The following is a 13,003-nucleotide window of genomic DNA, read 5'->3' as shown; positions in this document are numbered from 1 at the left end:
GAACTGGCTTTTTGGGGCACCTTCCAAGCTAGAAGGCAAGGGAACGAGGCATAGAGCTGTCCAGCGTGCTGAAATTTCTCCGTGAAAGTTGTCCCGATCCCGGGGGCGATAGGACGACGTTTTACGTTCATTGCCTCTGTTTGACTTTGAGCCTTGGCATTCACATTCGCCGGAGTTTAGGTCATATGCCTTTGCGCTTCTACACGCAGTAACTTGCTCAATAAATCCGGTAATTATTACACTGTTAAACTGCTGGCCCCTTTCCAAAAGCAAGGCATTTAGGTGCAACTGGAGTTACAACAACCGCGGGAAACTGATTGTGTATTAAACTCTTGCAAATGCATGTCGTAAATGTGTTCCTTGGCCACACACACACACCCCTTCCCCCAGCTGTATATTCATCGGAGGATTTTGGAGAGGGCATAGCCTCTTGCTAAGAGAACTTCCAACCCCGCTCGCAGTAAATCCAAGGAAAATTCTGTTTATCGAAAGGGCTGCTATCTCAGCCTCTGTAAATATGCTTTGCGGCTAAATCTGTAAGGGTCCTCGAGGTCATTCTCAGCGTATGCGACCCTTCGTGCTCACTTAAGTCCCCGTGATGTTTGAGTATGTCATCAAATACCGAGTGTACCGAGGCAGCCGGCCACGATCTGTCAGGCTGCACAAACACCTTGCTTGCTCACAGAGCTATGTCTAACCAAAACCTTCACGCCCCACACTCGAGTGACCTGTGAAGGGGAAACCTCTTCCCTTGGGCTACCAACCCACCTGCCTACTCCCCCCACGCCCATTTTGCTTTTTTGGGGGGGGAGGGGAGAACTGCATGCACGTTAACAACCAGATCCACAATTTAAGAGAACGTGTGCATGCATACCCCGGAAATCAGCCTCGCTTAGTCCATTTAGTCCTAGTCACTCCAAGTAAATGGAGATGGGGTGGCAGTTGAGCAAAACCCCGTCTCGGGCACGTTTATTCGGTTCAAGTCCCCCCTGCATTCCGCTGTGCTTACTCGTAGGTAAACGTGCATAGGATTGCAGCCTAGCGGACTTCCCCTATGGCCAGATCGCTTGACCACATTGGAATGGTCTCGTTTTACACTATGGGGCGATCTCACCCAGAGCTATTGTTTTTATGTCACCCCTGATCCGCGTTTGTGTGTTTGCTTATGTTTGGGTTCTGCAAAGCAAAAGATTTCCCAAAGAAATCCGAGACATTCGCGCAGTCTTCCTCTGCGAAAGCTGTGACCGGCTTGTCACTTGCATCACTAACAATCTGGTTCCGATCGTTCTGGTGGCGCGTTGGGGGCTGCTAGGCACTCAAGGGTCTCGCCAACAGCCGTCATCGGGGTGGGGGTGGAGTAGGGGGTGTGGAGAAGAGCGCCTGGCTCTCGAGTACTAATGCCGCGTTGAACGCCTCTGGAAAGATTTGGAGGAAAACAACGCCGCGTCTCCACCAGCGAGGAGCAGGTTTGGAGGGCGCCCTGAGCGGCTCTCGGCTGGGCAGCGAAAGAGGCTGGTGGGGCGCTTTTCTGAACAGCGGCTTGACTGAACGCAGCCCCTGATTGAGCGCACCCCACTTCCCCCTCCGACGATGGTCTAGGGCCCCTTCCAGGTTGGGGTTCGGGCACTTTCTGCTTCTTCAACGGACAGCCCGATATGGACCCGCAGCTAGCCCAGCGCGCGCCTCTGTCTTTCCAAGGTAGGGCATTTCGCCGTTTCACCCGCTGCTTTTCAAGGAACGTCTGGCTCGCTCGTCTTTTGTTCCCATCCGCGTTAATGTAGATTATTTTCACTGCGCACATTGCGCGACGAATCTCGTCTCTGCCCCGAACTTGACATTCGCTCACACTTCGGTAGTGCAGGCTCTGGATGGCCACGCATTGACCAGGGGTGGGAAAAGAGGACGGGGGTCCTACACCTTTAGTCGTCTCCTAGGGAAAGAGGGGAGTTCCCGGGGATGGCTTGTCCCGCCGGTGAAAGACCCTCTTCTGCGACACGGCTATTGAAGGTGTAGAAGCTCTTCTGCATCTGCCTACCTTCCGTGTAAATCGCTTAATTCCATTGCAGCTGGTTGCCAATTTCCATCAGCTCACAGAGCCAGCATGGCCAATGGTCAGGGAACATGGGAGGTGTGCAACATCAAGGGGGCCACTCCTCTTGGGTCCCTAACCCTGACTTAATTTCCCAGTCAATTGATGCACTCAGTACTGGAGGCAGCCAAACGTGTGAGTTAGCTAGGCTGCAGGGACGCAAAGGGGGTAATTTTGTAGTATTTCTAATGGCTCTATTTTCTGATTAATTTACATTCTCTTTATCTTTCTGTCAGCCGTTTGGGACATATAGTGAAAAGCAGGGTACACATACTTTAAATAAGTAGGTAGATACGGTAAATAAATATGGAAAGTCTCTCCATCCAGATGTGTACTCTGAGAAGGCTCTTTCACACATGCTGAACTTGTTGAAGTGCATGTGTGGAGGAACCCACAGAAGCATCTTTCCCAAGGAGGGTTGGCGCCGGGAGAGCGAGAGGCAGTGGAGGTACTGAGATGCATGAAGGTTGGAAGGCAGTGAAGGTAGAGAGGAGAACGGATGGCAAAGAAGTTTGCCATAGCTGATGTTTATTCATGAAGGGGAGTACAATAAAATAGATGCAGAAGTTTAAATCAAAGTGGGAGTTTGGTGCTTCGAATGAGTTATGTATAGTAAAGGAAGGAAAAGGGAGTGCTAGATTCCAAAGGATTGGATCAAGATTTACAGGGCAACCTTAAACATTTCTACTCAGATGTAATCCTCGTTGAATGCAATGATACTTACTCCCAAGTATGGGGTTAGGATGGCAATCTTAGGCTGTGTAGACATTACCAATTTAAAACACAGCTAAGTCATTCTTTTTCTCCATTTGGATTGAAGCTGGTTTGGGGGGAAATGCATCAGAATGCAGTATTTCATAAGAAACAACAGGGTAGGTGTAGATTGTGGCCACAGGTGTAGATTGTCCTATGTGCACACACAACTTCCTAAACCATCGTTGGGAGTGTACAGGGTGTGCAGTAAACAGCAGTGTGTACATAGCCTTAGTTATGTTTATAGCAGACCCATTGAAATCAATGGGACTTTAAGATAGTCATGAATAACCTAGGCTGCAATACCCATTTATCTGAGAGCAATTCCCATTGAATTCAGTGGGAATTCTGAAATTCTGGGGAAACAAGTCTGTTAAGTCCACACTGATTTTGATGGGTCTATTCTAAGCATTGAGTATGGATCCGGATGCAAAGCAAGTGCAACACAGGTGCAAAAAGCACCACAGTTGATGTAAGGAAGATGTTTATGGACAATGCAATCCTTTCCACATTTACTCGGAAGTAAATTTCACTGTGTTCAGTGAAGGTTATCCCCAGTTAAGTGTGCATAGGATTGCAGCCTTCAATGCAGTGATAGAAAAAATGCAAAAATTAGCTTAGTTAACTTCTATACAGTATAGCATTTTTTTTCAGCCTTGCAGGAGGGGATTATTATGCATAGGAGGAGTGGAGTAAAGTGCAGCCAAAGCATGAAAGATGGAAACCGGCAGGGGCTGGAATTCGATGCAACAAATAAGTTAAAACCAATGCTGGGGTTCTGTGTCCTGATGGGATCAGGCATTGAGATTTAGTTACAGCTATAAAGTAAAATTGGGAGGGTGGGACTGGACAGGGGAGATAGAAACGTGGCAGAGTTGATGTGGGCAGACAAAATATGAACCGACAAGCTCCAGCCCCCCCACCATAACATAGGAAAATGTTTTCTGAACAGCCTCCCTAGTGCAGCAATGCTCCAGAAACGCATCTCTGTGCCCCTGTGGGTGCCTATCAGGGATGCCTTCAGAACAGTTATTGCAGAGGTCTTGAGAAAACACTTCTGGGAAGGTCAGATGGGACAGCTCTTGGGGGGGAAGAGAGATGGTGACTGTCATTGCCTGGCTAAGCTCTAGTCAGAAACTCTATTAAATATCTCTCCCTCCAATAGATCGTGCTTACGTTCCGGTTAGATAGCCTTAATAGTGCTGCCTTGGCTGCTCTGGGGTTTTGCAGTCAAGAGCTCCAGGCATTCAGATCAAGGGACCATTTCCAGAGTTTTATGGTCATTCAGATGCCCTTGAATCAGCTACATTTTTGCCCCTGCTGTGCTTCTCTTTTTATACATACCTCTAATTTCTTTGGTAACAAAGTTGTTGTTTTTTAAGGAAATCTCAGGTCGCATTTATAAACGGATTGGTTTGATTTCCAAGGCTGGGGAAATTGAATCAGCCAGCATTGCCAATTCAAAATCAGCAGCTATTTCTTACCTTGGATAGACACAGAGGTTTATCAAGGCCATGCACACACATGAGCATATGAAGTTACCTTATACTAAGTCAGATCTTTGGTTGTGTCTAATTGAAGAGGCCACGGCTCTCCCTCCAGGGTCTCCCAAGCCTGCAACCAAACCAGAGGAGCCAGTCTGACTATTCCGGTTTAAGTGAGTTAGAACCATCACGCAGTGGCGTAATGTGGGTTGTCAGCACCCGGGGCAAGGCAAGTAATTTGCGCCCCCTAACCCGTGGATTTGTGCCCCCTAACCCTAACCCCCAGATGTTGTGCCCGGTGTGGCCGGCCCCCCCTGCACCCCCACGCTACGCCACTGCCATCACGAGTCTACTAGGCTCAAGTCCTGAAAACATTTACCTGTGAGTAAGTCCCATTGAATCGCAACAGCTGGGTGTTCCTGCATATGAAGCATGGTGTGGTATCATCCAAGTAGAACTTTAGGGCAGATGCCCAGGTCCTGCTAAGCAGGAAGGTCCCCAGATGCAGCAAGGTTAGCTTTCAAAATGTTCTTAGAATCATAGAATTGTAGAGTTGGAAGGGACCCTGAGGATCATCTGGTCCAACCCCTGCAATGCAGTAATCGCAGCTAAAGCACCCATGACAGATGACCATCCAACCTCTGCTTAAAAACCTCCAAAGAAGCAGAGCCCACCATCAGAAAGATCTTCCTGATGTTTATTTGGGAGTCTCCTTTCTTGTAACTTGAAATCATTGGCTCAGGTCCTACCATCCAGAGCAGGGGAAAACAAGCTTGCTCCATCTTTCATTTGACAGCCCATTAGATATTTGGCTATCACATATGCCCTTAGTCTCCGCTTTACCAGGTTAAACATACCCATTCCCCCTCAACTGTTCCTCATAAACCTTGGTTTCCAGACCCTTTGTCATCTTGGTTGCCCTCCTCTGCACACATTCCACTCTGTCAATATCATTCTTAAATTGTGGCACCCAGATCTGGACACAGTGCTCCAGGTGTGTTCTGATCAAGGAAGAATAGACCGGGACTATTACTTCCATTGATCAGAACACTATACTTCTCTTGATGCAGCCTAGAATAGCACCAGCTTTTTCTTTTGCTGCTGCATCAGAATGTTGACTCATGTTAAGCTTGTGGTCTTCTAAGACCCCTAGACCCTTTTCTGCACCAATGAAAGCATGCTATGTACTACTGACCTGCGATCCATGACAATAGCTCAGCAGTTCCACTTCTTTTACCCAGACCCACTTCCCAACAGCCCCGAGGCAAGTTGCAGAGTCATAGTTTCTGTGGTAGGTACTCCTACAACAAAGGCAAGACCCACTATGGAAGAGGATTTTTTTCCAGTACCATCCTAGTCACATTCCAAATCTCTCCAAATCCACCAGACCTTTTCACTGAGCTCTCATGTTTTTCTAGGGAATATAGGAATGACATATCTGCACTTCAAAAGTGCACATACCACATACACATGTATCAGCATTTCACCAAAGACTTCTTGGACTAGTCATTTGGTAAGGACATCCATAATTCTCTGCAGGAGAGCTCAGCTCCTTCTAAAACAGAGGAATAGGGACCAGTGGTCCTTCATATTTTACTGGATTTCATCAGCATCAACCAGATAATCAAGGGAAGTTTTAGCTTAGCAAAATCTGGAGAGCTATAGGTTTCCTCTCCATGCCCTAACAGTATTACAGTTCACCAAGTTCCCTAGTCAAAAGGAGTAACTGTTAAATTAGTTTAAGTCCACACCATGGATAAGCCTTCAAATGCTGTGGCTACTACCTTTCAGGCGAGAAATTCGGTGGTCTGAAGCTCCTGATGTGTTTCTGAACGAGACTAAGTTGCTTTGCTGCTGTTGAAGATACTGACACAAAATAGTGTTTAAATGGTAATACACTGCAGAAATTGCCCAGTTATCCAAATGTCTGTTGCCTGGAACTTTCAGGCCATTCCCACAAATGATGCTTACATTGGCTTTTTTCATTTCCTGCATCGGGGATTCAAATAAAAATCTTCAGGCAGCCTAGAATGTGCATTCAGTTTGAAATTGGCTTCTATACTGCATGAAAAGACATTCATGAGTTACAGTTGCCGGTCTAAAAACTGCTCTTATAATTGAACTAGCAAAAGTGTGCAAAAAGTGTCCATAATTTTTTGGGTGCAGAGTTATTAAAATCCATCTTGAACTCTTCATGCTTTAGACTAGGGCCAATGCATGTGTAAGGAAAAGAACCTTCCTCATTTAACTGAGCATTCAATTATCTGAGTGTCTTGGGTGTCCCCTGGAGCATTCCGATGAATGGTGCTGTGCTATTATACTAATAACGATGATAACAGCACTGAAAACAATTCTGTAATGATGATCCTCACATGAATTAACGTCACCTACGGGCCCATCGTCTAACATTTTGTCACTGCTGTTTCCTTATTTGATCAGTTCCTTAACAGGGAACGGAGAGGCATCCTTTAAGGCTAGTCTTAAAATACACAATGCACAATTTGGTACCCAGCAAAGTCTGAACATCCACCAAATATTATGACCTGCCTGTCTGAGACAGCAGCCAAACAAATAGGCTTATTGTGCCCCTTATGTGTCACCATAAAGAAATGTCTCTTGGTGGGTGGCATCCTTATGTCTAATGGTCCACAAGCTGCGTATACCTGCAAAAGAACTTTCTTCTAAGTAAGGGGTTTAGGACTAGTAAGGGGTTTAGTCATGCTGCACAATGCAATACAATTTTTCTTGGCAGTGACTCCAATTAAGTTCTGTTGACAGGGAAACTAAAACCCCAGTAAGCATGTCTAGACAGCAGTTCTGTGTTCTATTGGAGTGAAAATGACTTCTGCGCAGATATGCATAGGCTCGGCAGAAGAGTGTTTCAGCATAATGCATTACTGCCCAACCATAACCATGTTTACTCAGATGCAAATCCCACTTTGTTCATGAGAGCTTATCTCCAAGCAAGTGTGCCCAAGATTGTGTCTTCCATGCTTCATGTTCAAATGTGGGCTTTGCCTTCTGACTGTGTGTGTGCTCGTCATATATTTCTAAATCTGAGTTCTCACCCACATACCATAATACCCCCATTCCCATTTCAGTGTTCTAGCACAAGCTCTGGTTTTTTAAACTAGCAGAGTCAAGTGGTTTGAGACAAAGGTATACTATATAATAATAATAATAATAATAATAATAATAATAATAATAATAATAATTCTGCTGCATGCAGAAGGCAGAGTGGTGTTACTAGGTAATTCTAGACCCTGGACTTAAGGGTCTTACAAGGGATTTAGATTGCCATGAGTATTATTGCAATTGCAAAGCACACAACTGACATTTCTCTTCCCCTCATACCCCCTCATTCCATGCTTTACAACTGCTTCTGTAATCCTGATACGCAAGACAAAAACACAGCTTGCCAACCCTAATCATACACTGAGCATGTGCGGTTTGGCATTTTAAGTTCACTTAAGTTTAGAAGAGGAGTGAAGAAACTCAAGTCTTGGGTCTGAATGTGGCTCTCTAAGCCTCTTCATTTGGCCCTTGGGACTCTCCCCACAAACATTGATTTGGGCAGACAAATCAGGATAAATGCTGAGTAAACAGGATGTCTGGAAGCTGCGTAGGCTACAGAAGAATGAAACCAGATCCAGAAATGTTCTTCTACCTTGTGCAACTACCTGTGCCCATGGAAACATCAGATTCTAGATAATTTTATAGCACTGCTTGAAATTACTCTGGTGTAAGTTCTGGTGCAAGAACTTATGGAACACCACTGGCAATTATTTTCCTTCCACTCGTAGCTCCTTGGATCCAAACCATCCCTTTCCTCCACCTTCTTTGGCTTACATAACACAGAATCATTGACATTTATACAGAAGAATGTCCTGCTGTGTATACACTCAATCAAGTGTCTATAGCAGGCATCCCCAAACTCGGCCCTCCAGATGTTTTGGGACAACAATTCCCATTATCCCTGACCACTGGAGTTGTAGTCCCAAAACATCTGGAGGGCCGAGTCTATAGAAAGGTAACCCTACACCAGGAGCCACCAATCTTGTGGAGCACATTTGGATATTTTGAGAGTGAGGTGGGCACCACAGATTATTTGCTTTCCCATAGGGTCTGGGTAAAAGTGGGGTCCAGTGTAATTAAAACAGATCCTTTTGCATTTGAATAAATTTTACTTAGCCCCCGGCAAAAGTTCATCCAATTAAACCTTACATTGCACCATAAAAAGTCCCAGATCTTATGCTTGCCAACATCTTGTAGTTTTTATGGTTCAGTAAATGGAGACCAATGTAATCTATAATTTGGTGAACTTCGTAAGAGTGGACAACCCTAGGAAAAAAATATATGAAATTTCAAGAGGCTCCATTTTACTGGATCCAGGCTGTGTTGGATCCATGAATGCATGTTCCACCCACTCCATTTTCTCCCCCTATCCCTAGTCACTCCATTTACCTCCCCTAGTCTCCCAAATTGCCTCCTTTCCCCTCCCACCCCTACTTCCCTCTCAGTCATTTTGCTTTCTGCCCAGCTACTCAGGTGCCGAACAGACTCTTCAAAAGCACATAGAGTTGAAAGATGTGAGAAAGCGTGTCACTCTTTCAACTTCCTTATTCTGCTCTATGTGCTTTCCAGGAGCAGGGACGGAGGGGGACGGACATAGTTAGTTTTGCCATCTCATGATAAAGGGAGCTGTGAGTGGTGATGAGGTACAGAAGCTGTGAGGACCCCAGGGAAAGCTCTTAGGGGTGCCATTGGGCCCATGGTCCCAGGTGACCCTAGGGTTGCACTTTCCTGGGAATTTCTCCAGAACAAGCATCACCAGAATCTAGGAATGCTGTGCAAGGATAATATCACACTTACATCCATTTGGCTGGGGCTTGCACAGAATGATGATTTATGATTATTATTAATTATTACACTCTGTGCATGTGAACTACAGTTCCCAAAATTCATTGAGAGAAGGCATGTGCTTTAACTGCGATTTAAATGTATGGCGTGCATGCTGCGATTATCTCCTTATTGCAGATAGAAAACTGAGGTTAAGAGAGAGTAGCTTGCCTAAAGCCTCTTAATGCATGCGGGGTGGACAAAAACCAGGTATTATCTGATTCATAGATCAGACTGTTGTAGTGCAATCCTCATGCCTGTATATTCAGAAGTTAGTTCAGTGGGATTCACTCCCAAATTAGCATACATAGGATTGCAGCTTTAGCTACTCCCCTGTATCAGCTCCAGGAGAGCTTTCAAGAGTCCTGCGCACTTTCTGTTCTAAAAAAAATAAATAGAGTTTGATGATGACAGATGTTATACCAGATTTAAAAGAACGTTGTTTACCAGAGAGCCACAGGATGTCAGAGAAGGGAAAAGAGGGAGAGAGAGCTCAATCTGCAGAAATGGCTTACTAATACAACATAATTCCTAATTGCTTCTGATAATGAATGCTGCAGCAAAGAAGGCAGCAAAGGAGCTCATGTGTGTATTAATTTAAAACAAACAAAAGTACTGCAAAGTCCAGAAATTGGACTATGAAGTCAAGAGTTAGATGGCTTTAAAAGTCTGTGGTCTCATATTTCTTCTTTTTAAAACTAGACTCTTTAAGGTCTATCAATATGTTTCAAGCTAGATGCAATGCTAAATGTAGCTCTAGGAAGCACATTAAGAATCCCCCCCCCAAAAAAATGGCAATTTCCTTAGGACTACAGCATGAATCTTTTTGCATGTCTCATTTTTCACGCAAGCCAGGACACCACAATTGTTTTCTTCCGATTTCAGCTCTGATGCTTCATGTCTCCTCTCTCTCTCTCATATATATATATATATATATATATATATATATATATATATATATGCAGGTTTTGGTGTCCTCGGGTGTCTTCCCGTGTAAAAGTTGGGGTGTCTAGGCGACGTTTCGACGAGGTCTCACTCGTCATCTTCAAGAAGGTCTCACTCGTCATGAAGATGAGGTCTCACTCGTCATGAAGATGACGAGTGAGACCTCGTCGAAACGTCGCCTAGACACCCCAACTTTTACACGGGAAGACACCCGAGGACACCAAAACCTGCATTCCTGTACCCGTGAAAATCTACGAAAGCATATATATATATATATATATATATATATATATATATATATATCACATAAATACATGCCATAGTAACAAACAAAATCAATACTCTGCCACACACACAATCTAGGGGCTAGCTTATTTAATTAACCAAAGACCTGGGAGTAGATATATCTTTAGGCACCAGGCAAAGGCATTTAACAAAGGTACCAGGCGAGCCTCCCTTGGGAAGGCATTCCACAAGTGGAGAGTCACTGCAGAAAAGGCCTTTTCTCATGTTGCCAACCTCTGGAGCTCTCACAGAAGAAGCCCATGAAGAGCCTCAGGTGATGAATGCAGGGTCAAATGCTTTATAGGTCAAAACCAGCATATTGAATTGGGGCCAGAAACTAATTGGCAGTGCAGCTGGGCCAGGATTGGCATTATATGCTCAAACCAATTTGTACTGGTGAGCAACCTGGTTGCTGAATTCTGAACCAGCTGAAGTTTCCAAACTGTCTTCAGAGGCAGTCTCACATATAATGTTTAGCAGAATTCTAACCTAGCGGTTACCAAAACAGACAACAGGTTAGAATTCTGCTACACTATCCCTGTCCAGATAGTGGCACAGCTGATGGAAGGCACTCCACACCAACAAGGCCACTCAAGCCTCAGCTGACAGCAATGGATCCAGATGCATCCCCACGACAGTTTTTCCAGGTCATGTGGCCGGCATGACTAAGAGCAGTGCACGGAAACGCCATTTACCTTCCCGCCAGAGTGGTACCTATTTATCTACTTCCACTTTGATGTGCTTTCGAACCGCTAGGTTGGCAGGAGCAGGGACTGAGCAACGGGAGCTCACCCTGTCGTGGGGATTCGAACCGCCAACCTTCTGATAGACAAGCCCAAGAGACTCTGTGGTTTAGACCACAGTGCCACAGCGCCACCCAGTCTTACCTGGATTGAACTTCAGATATTGGATCTCATTACCAGGGCAAGACAATGGTTCAGCACATCCACTGCCTCGCGTGCCGAAGCAAAGGAGAAGTAGAGCTGTGTGTCACCAGCAAATTGCTGACAATGTACTCCAGACCTCCAGATGACCCCACTCAGCAGTTTCATGTAGATGTTAAACAGCATGGGGGGGGGGAATAAAGTCAAAACTCCATGGGGCTGAAGAGAACACCCCAAACATCACCTTCTGGAAATGACCATCCAAGTAGGACAAAGTAGTGCCACCCATCCCTAACTTGGACAGCTGCTCCACAAGAATACCATGGCTGATTTGACCCACTTGCTAGCAAGGACTGTGGTTCTGTTAACTTCTAGATAGCTGAGAACCTATCCCTGAACGATTGCCAGAGTGGTGACTCTTCCAAGAGGAAGACTGCAGTCTATTGCAGGGAGATGGCAGCGGAACAAGAGCTGGACTGGCAGGTACAGAGACACCACAAAGTATCAACTCTGTGTCCGCAAGGTGCCCTCCAGATGTTGCTGAATCACAACTGCCATCAGATGTGCTGGCTGTGCCTGATGGGAGTTGTAGTCCAACATCATCTGAGGGGCTTCACACTGGTGAAATGTGGTCTACTCTTTACTCACACTGACCGGCCAGTCTCTCCCAAAGGATGACAGAGCAGCAAACATTTATTCCTTCTCTGCTAAATTTCAAAATCTGAGACTGCAATCGCATGGGGAAGCAAAGTTTATGGGGGGGGGTATTGTTTCATTTTTATTGTGTTACGCATTCTGTGTTTTTATGTTGTAAACCTCCCCGTGACTGTTGGGTGAAGGGCAATATATAAATTTGAGAAATCATCATCGCTATCATCATGGAGCACAGTGAGATTTCCTTCTAAATAAGCATGTATGGGACCCTACTCTAAAGCTGCTGTCTGTGAAGGTTACACACCTGTTAGTGAGTAAGCAACATTGAACACAGAGAAACTTGCTTCTAAGTAAACACACATAGGATTACAAGGCTACAAAATGTTTACCTAGGAGTGAGACATGTGTAGGATTGCAATCCTGACTGATCATAAACAGATTTACTTTGGAGGGTGAATGAGTACTCCTGTTACTTTCAACTTCTCATGTCCCCAGCCTTTAATCCAGTTCTCCACATCAGATTGCAATTTATTTATTTTTAAAACGAGTCTTAATGGAAATCTATCAGCATTAGCAGATTTCTCCTAATATACGTAATGTATTTTTGCCTAATATACACTTTTTGCAATGCCATTTGCCCTATCATCATCCTTTTTTAAAAAAGGTCATTTCCACATTTATATGCACACTTTGACCCAAAAGGCACATTTTTGGACACATTACTTAGCTAAAGAACTTCACTGCAACATCTGGAAAAATGCAAATTTTGGAGGAGGCTGTGTTTCAGTTCACATATTGTTTCAGAAAGTGTGAATTAGTAAAAACATTTTTAAAAAAAGAAAAAGAAAGAAAGTGTGAATTTGGTTTGCGTTCCAATGCTAACCGAGTTGAAATACTGCCCCATCCCTACTTGAAATTAAACCCCATTTAATGATGTGGTCCAGCTCCAAGGGCCTTCTGGCAGTTGCCTCAATGCGAGATATGAGGTTACAGGAAACCAGGCAGAGGGC

At 44.9% G+C, this 13,003-nt stretch overlaps 1 protein-coding gene across 1 annotated transcript in view; it reads left to right on the top strand.

Moving 5' to 3' along the window:
- Positions 1-984: 984 nt before the first annotated feature.
- The window catches only part of CHRM2 (cholinergic receptor muscarinic 2), a 175,499-nt gene continuing 163,480 nt past the window's right edge, over positions 985-13,003 (top strand). Inside the window, exon 1 of the mRNA XM_081927196.1 lies at positions 985-1,698. The gene's annotated coding sequence lies outside the window, so the exon portion shown is untranslated. The remainder of the gene's footprint in view (positions 1,699-13,003) is intronic.

The sequence above is a fragment of the Podarcis melisellensis genome, assembly GCF_964234715.1.
Source record: "Podarcis melisellensis genome assembly, chromosome: 10".
NCBI lineage: Eukaryota > Metazoa > Chordata > Lepidosauria > Squamata > Lacertidae > Podarcis > Podarcis melisellensis.
This window is presented reverse-complemented; position numbering and strand designations above follow the sequence as displayed.